The sequence below is a fragment of the Saccopteryx bilineata genome, chromosome 2 (assembly GCF_036850765.1).
Source record: "Saccopteryx bilineata isolate mSacBil1 chromosome 2, mSacBil1_pri_phased_curated, whole genome shotgun sequence".
In the NCBI taxonomy this organism is placed as follows: Eukaryota; Metazoa; Chordata; class Mammalia; order Chiroptera; family Emballonuridae; genus Saccopteryx; species Saccopteryx bilineata.
Genome location: NC_089491.1, coordinates 326665244 through 326677267, shown reverse-complemented (window position 1 = coordinate 326677267; position 12024 = coordinate 326665244). Strand labels below are relative to the sequence as shown.

General features: G+C 42.0%; 1 pseudogene; it reads left to right on the top strand.

Moving 5' to 3' along the window:
- Positions 1–7896: 7896 nt before the first annotated feature.
- On the top strand, positions 7897–8712 carry LOC136323409 (large ribosomal subunit protein uL6-like; annotated as a pseudogene).
- The last annotated feature ends 3312 nt before the right edge of the window (positions 8713–12024 follow it).

The window sequence follows — 12024 nt, the reverse complement described above, 5'->3', positions numbered from 1 at the left end:
TTGGTGTTTTAGAAATTTAATTGGATTAGTCAAGTGAGGAACCAAAGGCAGGGAGATAGGTGTACCTATGATAGGATGCCCAGGGTGGGCCGTTCTTCTGCTAGTCTACGTATGGTGCACTTTAGGCTGTAGACGCCGGAGACCCCAGAGTGGGCTGGCTGTTGTGGTCCTCGGGGGAGAGAAGAACCCCCACGGCACAGTGGGAGTCAGAAACGTGGTGCCTAAAACAGGTTTCTGCAGGGAAAATCAACACAGTGGGCAGCAGATGGATCTTGGAGCATATGGGACGAGAAGTGAATAAACTGAACTCTCTAGATTGTGTACCTTTTGGTTGGCAGTAGCCTTAACCTAGATAGAAGACTTCAGGGGACCGGGTGTGCGGGAGGGTGATTTCATTTAGTTTGGACACACAGAGTTGGATATGCCTGCAGGACACACAGATGGAGATGTCTGCTGGCAGCTGTGGCTTCAGGTCTGGAGAGCCCAGGAGAGCGCCCTGTCCAGCCTGAGATCTGAGCCTTGCTTTTTGATCTTGGGAAGCTTGACAGAAAATGGGCCGAGAACTAGATTTTCGATGAGAATCTTGAGCAGGGTGCTGCAAGAGCTTCCCTTTGAACTCCCACTCCTGCAAATGAGTCAAAGGAGGTGAAAAAAAAAAACAAAACACACCACCAATACACCACAGAAACTTCTGTGACACAAGGAGCCGACCCTCTTTAAAACAATGCTGCCAACTGCTGTGTGACTTCACCCAGCCCCCCTTCCTGTTACCATATTGTAACTTATTATGTGGATTTGTCTTTCCTATTAACTGAGTTCTTATTTCCTCATATCCAAGCACCTCCTAGAAACATGTATGGGAGAGTTTTTAATATCATCCTGAAAGTGCATTTATTTTCTATTCTAACGTGTTATTAGGGTCATTCTTTATCTCATGCATTTATGGGTGCCTACGAGGCGCCAGGCCATAGGATGCTAGATATATTACAAAGATGTTTTTTCTGCTCTTTACAACTGTTTTGCAACCTATAGGCATCATTAACCCCACTTTGCAAATGAACAAAAAGGACTTGGTGAGACTGGGGAATTAATTTAACTAGCAAGTGGCAGTATCTGTGTCCTTCCCCCACCATTTTGTGGTGTGACATTTTCATCAGCCTGTGAGGCAACTCAGCGTTGCCTTCCCTAGAAAAGCCAGTTCCTTCTACACGTGAATCAACACCTCTAGGTTTGATTTGTCTCCAAGTCTGTTACTTTTCTCCTCAACAGGACTCTTTTCTCTCTAGTTTCATTCTTCTTATTTTCCCCAAATAGGTCCTAATTATGTAAAACTTTGATGGAAGCTGTAAATTGCTCTTCCCCTTACTCACCTCTTGTCTCCTCCCATTGATCTATCTTTCATATAAACACAGTCAAATTAATTTCTTTAATCAATTCTATTGATTAAAAGGGGTAGAAAAGAGTCTTTGTTCCAACACCCATGTATCCAGTTACATCAGTAAATTCTGTGACCACAGAAAAAGGGGAAAATGGATATTTGTGCTAAGTAACAGTCTCTGCCACTTTTTCTCCATACCTGCAGAATAAAATCTACTTGAACTTATTTTTCCAAGCCCAAACCCTCATACTTTCCTACATGTCACTCCACACCAGCTGGGAGGGCCAACCTTGGTCTACTCATTGCCTCTAGCTTCTCACATAGCCCAGGCCTTCTTTTTTTTTTTTTTTTTTTTTTCATTTTTCTGAAGCTGGAAACGGGGAGAGACAGTCAGACAGACTCCTGCATGCGCCCGACCGGGATCCACCCGGCACGCCCACCAGGGGCGACGCTCTGTCCACCAGGGGGCGATGCTCTGCCCATCCTGGGCGTCGCCATGTCGTGACCAGAGCCACTCCAGCGCCTGAGGTAGAGGCCACAGAGCCATCTCCAGCGCCCGGGCCATCTTTGCTCCAATGGAGCCTTGGCTGCGGGAGGGGAAGAGAGAGACAGAGAGGAAAGCGCGGCGGAGGGGTGGAGAAGCAAATGGGCGCTTCTCCTGTGTGCCCTGGCCGGGAATCGAACCCGGGTCCTCCGCATGCTAGGCCGACGCTCTACCGCTGAGCCAACCGGCCAGGGCCAGCCCAGGCCTTCTTGATTTTGCTCACATTGTAGTGTCTGTCTGGAATACCTTCATTTCACAGGTTCACTTTGCACTCAACCTTCAAGTTTCAGCTCAGTGGCCACTTCCTACAGGAAGCTCTCCCTGACTATTCCATTCACAGCGTTCCTTCTTATTCTGAGCTCAGCATTAATTTGTTGCTAGTTCAGTTCTTGTATTTTCTGTTTCATAATATTATATAGTTTTAGCCTTATATTTTTTACTTTATAATATTATTTTTACTCATATTATTTTTATTTTTTCTTTATTTGTATGCCTGGTCTTTCTTCAGAACAAATACACTGGGTTTTTGGTTTTTGGGTTTTTTTGTTTTTTTTTTTGTATCCCAGTCAACATTTTGCATAAGGCTAGGTAATATTTCTTATCTATTAGTTGCATATTTATTCACTATGTGTATGAATTAATAAAATGCATGAATTATGAGTGGTGTTTGATGAATCAAAAGCCATTATCCAAAATTACTCCAATAAGGAGACACTGTGCTTAAAGAAGGTCATCTATTCTTGACTAGGGTAGAGGACACTGGGTCATCATAGGTTTAATACTCCTTTAGCTACAAATGGATGTAGATTGGATCTGCAGACCGTGTTTAAAGCTCAGTCAAGTCTTATAAATGTCTGAGTGAACTATTAAAATTGTATTTGTGGTCTAATAATATAACAATGTCTTAGAGTTATAAAATGCTTTTATGCCTGACTCCAAATCCTTTGACTTTTCAATCTACATTTGTTGACCTGGTAGAATGCAGAGTAAAAGCTGAGCTCACATTGCTGAAGAACTCATTTCTCAACATTTTCATCTTGGATGGCTTTAGGGTTCATTATTCCAATGAGAGCCACTTTTCAAATTTTCAGAAGACTCCATTCTCACTTCTTCCTGCAGCAGCTGTGGACTGACTTCTCACTAATGATCTCCTGCCTGTGAGCAATCACTTCTGGATTTCTGGCCACCTTCTGGACTAACTTTTGCTTCCGCCAGCCCTAAAGTGCTATATGACTCTAATCCCCTGTATTAAACCATTTTCTATGCAAAATTCCTAGAATGGAGTCCTCTTTCCTCATGGATCCTGACACAAAAACATATTCCATGATGGTGATGAGCAGTGACTGAGACTAAGCTACATTCTTGTGTGTGTGTGTGTGTGCTGGAGAAGAAATACAACCAATGAAAGACACAGAAGGCATAGTCAGGACAAATTTTAACAATGGCATATCATATAAGGGAAGCCATGTAAGGGGAAATCATGAGGAAAGACTATTTTTATCAGCAACAGTGACAAAACCAAGAAAAGGAGATGCACGCTGGGAAAAGGTGCAGTATCTGCCGGGGGAAGGAAGGCTTGCTGGAATTCAGTTTCAGTGTAAGAATATTCCCACACACATGATTTCAGGGTCAATTAGAATGATGCTCCCAAAATAGAGGTTCAGCATAATGTCTCGCCGGATGGTAAGATAAGACTTCAAAGTCCTGAGTCAATACAAGGACTCTCTCGTACTGTCCCTGCTACAGAAGACAAACTGCTTCCTGGTCTTTTACTAACTAGTCTAGAAAAAAAAGTCATTTGCCAAATTTAACAGTGGCATACTGTTAACCACATCTTGAACAACTGTGCAAATGGCAGTGCTACCTGATTATATTTATGGTAATCATATATACTTTGGCATAGACTTTATAGGTGAATTAAATGGGAGAATTGATAGAAATCTTCACTCCTTACCTTTCAAATTTGAGAGTGGCACTAATCTCTGAAATATTATTGGTGATTTTCTGTTTTTGAAGGGAGGGGCTCTTCCAGCCACTTTCATTTGATCTTTCCTGTGCCATTGATCAAAGAACTAAAGTGAGTATACTTCCTGTTGATTAATGTATGATTTGCTTTCAGATTCTGCATAGTTAAGCACAGGTAAGTTCACAGGCCCATTCAGTTCATTTAATGTAAGTAATTGACTTTTGTAAGCTCCTGCTCTGATTACCAGAATGCACTAACATATAGGATTTCCCTGGGTTACCCAGGAGCCATTTCGATAATCTCTGAAAAGTCTGAGTATGTCTCTTTTCCCTGGGGCACAGCCACAGTAAATGACTGCAGATGCTTTGGGAAACTGATGGAAGATTTACACAACCTTCTCATGGTAGTGTGGCAGGAGTTAGTCTTAGGGAATCTGGTCTTTCTTTCATTTAACAGGCTCCTGTTTATGAACTGGCTCATCTGGGCATTGACTGAGAAGTTTTGACTCTATCATATCAATTCAAGACAAGACTGTTCACAAGATATAAAGACTTAAAATTATTTTTATATTATAGATTATTCAATATTTTTTCTAGGAACATCATCCTCAATTAGCTACTGCCCAAGATCTCTGTGGGCTACCCAATTTTTATTACTGCTCTAGTCCCAGTGCACATTTTTATGATCACCTCCAGCTGTCCCTTAGGATGGCAGAGCAAGGAGCCCATATCAAAGGGAGCAGTTCTCAACATCATCACTGGCTTGAAGCACCCACAGCCTTTTAGGATGTTGGTCCATTCCTTACTGTGTGTTTCTCAGTATTGATGCAGGTAGTGTTTTCTGAGTATTTCCTTTGGGCAGGTTATAGGTCAGATGAGTGGGTCACACATTATAAATTCACTCCAAATTTCTATGCCCTTAATTAAGCTTTTGAATCCTTTTGTCAACAATATGCCAAAGCCACTCTGTCACCTCAACTTTAATTGGCATACAAACATACATAGTACAGTTATTGAAACATAAATGAACAATATAAGTACCAGTCTCAAGGTAACTTTTATGTATGGGAAGGGAAGAAAAAAATCAAAATCTGGAGATCTGTACCTGTAATTTTAATCTTTTATTTCTTTAAAATAACAGAAATATCTGAAACAGACAAAATATGAACATGTGTTGGCTCTTGGTGAGGACACAAATGCTTGTTTATTCCTCCTACTTTTCAGTGTTTTTGAAGTATTTCATATTGAAAATATTTTAAAATCTCAATTGAGGTGAATCTCAAACAATATTTTAAAATCTCAACAGTTACAATTGCACATGTTTATAGTACAGCTCATATTGGGAAATGTTTGCTGAAGTTTGGAAATAAGAACTCTTAAAAAGAATTATTTACAAAAAAATTAACTTCTAAGAAGACAAGGACAGAAATGGGTAAAATTTATGTTCTAATTTTTTTTGGAGAGGTACTAATTCTATGTGTTTCTTTGATTAGTTAGGTGGCTCGATCTTGACATTATAATGTTCTTATGCATTTATTTCTAAAGACCAGCAGCTTCTCTTTGGAATGCTATTCTTTATGACAGGATGGGAGAAGAGGAAGCTAAAAAAGATATTTAAATCTGAAGCCACAGTTATCTCAATAACCCTTCATGAGCACGTATATTTCATTTATACACATTTCATCTGTAAGACATTTCTCAACGTGTGGGCTTTACGAGTCAGTGACTTTTAAAATGATTGTGTGCTTACAAGTGACTGCCGTGAGTAATATGGTTCATTCAATGGTTTCAACAGAGAGAAATGAGAGTAGAGACTGAAGCTGAGAGGGCTAGCTAACTTGACTTGGGCTCTACAGCTCCTCCCTGACACCTTCTGTCTTTAATTCAGATTAAACAGCTCATACCAGGAATTGCCAAAGAGCAGAAAGAACAAGTTCTTAATCATCACATGTAACTGTCAAGTAGAAGAATAGCTGAATCAGATGTGCGGGGATATTTGGGGACATAGGTAGAAAGGTGTGCTTTGGGGTGAAATGTGCTGAGCTCACAAAAAAATATGAACAATGTGCAGGAGGAATACTCAGGGTCACCTGAATAAATGTATTCTATCCTCTGCTGAGCCATTGACCTCTATCCTGCTTTTCCCATCAACATATTAATAGCAGACAGAGTAGAAGGTGATGGCCTCTGTGATCATCCTAAGCCTGCTCACATAAAAGAGCTTCTCACACGCTTTATTTTATTTAACCCTTCCATCCATTTGTGAGCCGGGCAGACCTTCATTGGGGAGATGCGGACATTGTGGCACAAAAGGTTGGACAATTTTCCAAGTGTCACAGCTGGGAGGTGGCAGAGGCTAGGTGTTTGTGCCTGTCTTTGCCATCTTACTGCGTCCGCACTCTCCTCACCCCTCTGTATGTTCTTTTGGTCTTGACCCTCCAATTTGAGGGGGATTGGAGAGGGTTTAAAGTAATTCCTTTGGGAAACTCTTTGTGAAGTCCGCAGTGCATTGACACTGGCCTCTAGGGGCTGTGTTTCATCACCAGAACCACCGATTGAGGCAGCAGTGCTCTGACCAAACGCTGGAGGTTGAAGATGTTAAACACAGGGTTCCTGCCACAAGATGACATTTCTGTTGTGGAAGAGAAAATGACATCACTTCTGGTCTCCCCAATACACTGAGCAGATTTGATTTCTTTTTCCAGGAGCAAAGCAGTAAGAAAATTTGAAGGGAAGGCTATTACACATAGTTACATAGCATTTTCTGCCTTCATTGTTGTGATAAATTAATTTCTCTCTTGCTTCCTAACGTGTTACTCCCAAATTTAGTGGCTTAAAACAGCAAACATTATTTCACAGCTTCTGAGAGAAACAACTTGGCTGGTGGTTCTGGTTTCAGGTCTCTGATGATAATATTGGATGAGGATGAAGCCGTCCGGAGGTTTGGCTGGGCATGAAGGATTCACTTCTGAGTCAGTGCTTTCATGGGGCTGGCAAGCTGAGGCCCAGCTTAACTGGCACTCCTAGTACCATGCCATATGGGTCACCTTACTGCACAGTGGCCAGCAGGCCTCAGAGCAAGTGACCCCAGATAGTGGGAAGGAGCGACCAAGATAAAAGTGACAGCCTTTTTATAATCTAATCTTGAAGGGTTAGTCCATTGCTATTGTAGATTCAACTAACTAGTAGTGATTCATTAAATGAGGCCCATGGTGGAGAGGGGTTTGGATGTGAACAGAGGGACAATTTCGCTCCACTCCTTGGAGGGAGGAGTAGCAAAGAATTTGGAGTAGCTACTCTACCACGATGACTTGTCCAAATTCTTAGCTTTTGCAAGAGGAAGCACATAAAGTGAATTTATTCCTTTTCAGCTGTTTCCCATACTGGTAGAACTGATAAAAACTGAGTTTAAAAGAAAAAATGGTCTCTCTTGCTATATCTCATCCTTCACTGAAAGTATCTTCTATTTTCTTTGTTGCCCCTCCTCCTCTGTTTGCCTTAAAAATTGGAGGGTCCCTAGCTGCCCAGGGTTCCTTATTTATGTGCACGCTCACCTTGCTAACCTCTCCAGGACCATCCCTTATCCACCATCTTTATTCTCACAATTCTTACATTTCTGGTCAGCCCTGACATTCCCCTGCAACCCCGCTCTTCTCCATCCAGTTGCTCTGCTCTTTCACATCTCCACTCAGGTTATGTGAATTTAAAATGCACCGTCGTGCACAGAACTCTGGATCCCCCTGCTCCTCCATAACCTTCTGTTTCCTAGTAAGTCCACCCGGTCATTTAAGCGCCTCTTTGTCTCAGGCCTAACCCTACAGCAAGTCTGCCAGCACTTCCTTCAATATCCTTCTGGGATCCACCAAACTTTCTCTGTCTCCACTGCCGCCACTCTGGTTCAAGCTACCTCTTCTCATGTGGACCATGGAAGCTGCCTCCTAACGGGCTCTCTAACTTCTCAGGTCATTGTAAGTATTCTCTAACATACAGCTATGGTGGCATTTTGCAAATGAAATCAGTTCTTGTCAGTCCTCTGTTTAAAACTCTTTATGGTTTTCTACTTTACTAAGAATGATAACTTAAACTCTTTGCTCTAACTTAGAATGTTTTTACATATTCTTGTTCCTGCCCACTTGCCAGCCGCATGGTCTCTCTCTCTCTCTCTCTCTCTCTTTCTCTCTCATACACACACACACACACACACACACAGAGTAATCGGAATGTAAACCTTATTTCAAATGTAATTAAAAAATCAGAACACATAGCTCTTTGCCTCAACTATAGGGAGGATGAAGGCCATTCTCAGCAGTTAGAAAATGCAGACAGACATCACTCCGAAGGGATGCACAATTTTTGTAAAGGGCCCCAGAGGCACCCTGCAGAGAGACTTCAATCACATCAGTGTGGGTCTCAGTCTCCTGGGAAAGAAAAAGAAGAGGCTCTGGGCTGACAAATGGTGGGGAAGCAGAATGGAACTGGCCACCGTTCCCACTGTCTGCAGTCCTGTACAGAACATGATCAAGGGTATTACAGCGAGCTTCCATTACAAGATGAAGTCTGTGCATGCTCACTTCCCCACCAATGCTATTTATTCAGGAGAAAGGTTCTCTTGTTGAAATCAGAAACTTCCTGGGCAAAAAAAACATATCCGCAGGGTTTGGATGAAGTGAGGCGTTGCTTGTTCAGCATCTCAAGCCCAGAAAGATGAATTAGTTCTTGAAGGAAACGACACTGAGGTTATTAAATTCAGCTGCTTTGATTAAGCAAGCCACAACAGTTAAAAACAAGAATATCAGAAAAATCGTGATGGTATCTATGTTTCTGAATAAGGGACCAGTTCAGCCATCTGGTGAATAAGCTCTAAGTTGTTTGCCTACAGAAACAGCAAGATGCCAGATGATTCCCCAGACTTATTGGTGATATTTTAAAGATGCAATAAAAGCTGTGTATTGATTTGGGGGAAAAAATTAGAACACGTAGTTTGAGTAGTGATTATGGCCAGAATAACTGAAGTCAAAAGTATCCCATAAAAGCAAAAGTGATTATCCATTGTGCACGCTGTGCGAAATTAAAACAAACACTACAATTGGGATCAGTAAGTGAGGCACTCCACTGATGTTCTGATTTAGTGAATGATGGGTAGGCTGAAAAATTCAGTGTACAAAGAGCTGATATATAAAGATGGCATTATAAGTGTTGTTTGAAAAGATAGACTTGATATAAAAAATACACTGTAGTTAGGTATATTAGCACATACTGTGTACACATGTGTTTGTGTTCTGTGTGTTTGCATGCATATGTGTGTTTACGTGCATACTGTGTGGGTGTGTATAACTTATGTGTGTCTGAGTGTGTTAGTATATGTCTGAGTATATGCACGTGTGTGTGTGTGTGTGTGTGTGTGTGTCCCTCTGTGTATAGAGGGCCATCCTGATTGATAGGCAGAGTGGGCAGAATAGACAGCTCCCCCAAAGATACTCAGGGACCACAGATATCTTCTCTCTCAATATTAATATTTCTCTAATGATTCATTAACTTTAATTCATCTATTTTCAAGTGCAAATATCCTGGGAGTTACATCCCTCATCTATGTCTTCTGTGAGTTACAATAATTAGATTGTGTGGTCCCAGCTCTTGCTGACAACAATCATAGATCCAAACCAATGCAAGGGTCTCAGGGAAAAGGTCTAGGGACACTTAGGTGGTGGGCAGTGGCTTGCTGGCTGAGGAGACATCTCCTGAATTGTCTCCCTGGATCACAGGGATTCCTTCTCATTCATAGGATTGGCCAAGCCAGGGGAATGAGAGGAGAGTGTATAAGGAATTCAGAGAAAACCTATGAAAGAGTTAGTTGTTTCCACATTTTGCTGGGTGCTACACGCGCCGGGTACAGTTCTGTGCTTCGGGTTTCCAGCTGCTCTTTAGAGTCAGGATCGTTCCTTCTTTACTCAGAACCATGGCAGGGCAGATGTGTTCCAGCAAACTCAGTCACCCCTTCATGAGCACAAGTGGAGGACACTGCTTGGTTGCACAAAGCCGCACAGGGCACCTTTCAGAGAGGGGCTCGGGGCCCCCACCCTGGGCCTCTTCCTCCTCCCACTCTTAAATCCCATGCCTCCCTTTCCTTCACTCTTTCTGTTCTCTTCTTTTCTGAAACTTCAACTTTTCCTCTTCTACCCACCAGATCCTTTTTATCCACATGGGAACATGCCCCATCACCTCCTATCAAGTCATGAGAATAAAACCCACCACCTTTGACCCATAAGCCCTTAGAAATCTCATCTAGAGGCTGTACTTCAGGGCAAGCAGCTTGAGAATGTTTTCTACCCTCTGAGTCTCTAATCCAACCTAGGTTTTGTGCTCACCACATGGTATCATGTGCTTTTGCTCAGTTGAACAGTGACCACTCTGGGGCCCGATGGCCCCAACACTTTCAGTTTGTACCTTACCAGGCATTTCAGCAGCACTCACAGAGTTGAACCTTCCCTTTTCTGATATACTGACATGTGTCAGAAATATATGCCGCAGTCTCACACTGCCCCGGTCTCCTGGCTCCCACCCACCTATCTGACATCTCTGGCTACTCTTTCTCCGACTTCTTTTTAGTCCTTCCTGAACTGTTCCAGAAATCCTTCTCTTATTCTACACTCTATTCCATTCCCTTGGATGTAAGACCTCTTAAATGATGTTGATTCCGAAAAAGAGTAACTCTCAAATTCTCTCCTGTGCTGTGTATTCCGATTGTTAAGTGTTTACTTAACGACCACAGAGAGAGATCTCTGGGGTGGGCCAGTTTTTAGGTTTCAGAGTTGGAGTCAGAAACATGGGGCTCAACCACCCTCTTGTGTGACTAGGTAAGTTATGTGACATTATATTTATAGATTAAATGTCTCTGTCTATAAACCAGAAAAGCTAGTAATATATATTTTATAGGGCAGTGGTCCCCAATGTTTTTTGGGCCATGGACCAGTTTAATGTCAGAAAAAATTTTCACGGACTGGCCTTTAGGGTGGGACGGATAAATGTATCACGTGACCGAGACAAGCATCAAGAGTGAGTCTTAGACAAATGTAACAGAGGGAATCTGGTCATTTCTTAAAAATAAAACATCGTTCAGACTTAAATATAAGTAAAACGGAAATAATGTAAGTTATTTATTCTTTCTCTGTGGACCGGTACCAAATGGCCCATGGACCGGTACCGGTCCGTGGCCTGGGGGTTGGGGACCACTGTTATAGGGTATTTCTGATAATAAATGAGTTAATACATGTTAGGTCTTTAAAAACTGTGGCCTCCTGAATGGTGGCTCAGTGGATAGAGATTTGGCCTGGCATATAGATATCCAGGTCAGGACACCCAGGAGAAGCAATCAGCTGTTCCTCTACCCCTACATCTCCCCTTTCTCTCTCTCTTCTTTTCCCACAGCCAGTGGCTGAATTGGTTTGAGGTTGGTCCCAGGCAATGAGGATAGCTCTGTTAGAGTGCATCAGCCTCAGGCACTAAAAATAGCTTGATACTTGAACATCGGTCCAAAATGGGGTTGCCTGGGATTGCCGGGTGGATCCTGGTTGGGGCACATGTGGGAGTCTGCCTCACTATCTTCCCTCCTCTCACCTTAAAAAATCAGAAAACAAACAAACAAAAAAATATGGCTGGCTGTTACATATTTAATGATTATTAATAGTAAGCATTGAATAAATATTTACTAACCCTATTATTATTTCTTTTATTTATTTATTTATTTATTTATTTTTTAAAGATTTTATTTATCCAATTTCATTAGAGAGAGAGAGAGAGAGGAAAGAGATAGAGAGAACAGGGGGAGGAGTAGGAAGCATCAACTCCCATATGTGCCTTGACCAGGCAAGCCTAGGGTTTGAACCAGCAACCTCAGCATTCCAGGTCAATGCTTTATCCACTGTGCCACCACAGGTCAGGCCCTATTATTATTTCTTTATTTTCCCCCCTTCTCTCAGATGATTCATGACATTTTCAAAACAGAACTCCTGATCTTCTCAGCAAATGACTTTTCCATTCAGCTACTTAAATCAGAAATCAACAGCATTCTAGAATTTTCTCATGCTCGCACCAATTACCACCAAGTATCCTTTACTTTAACTCTAAAGTGTCCCTAAAA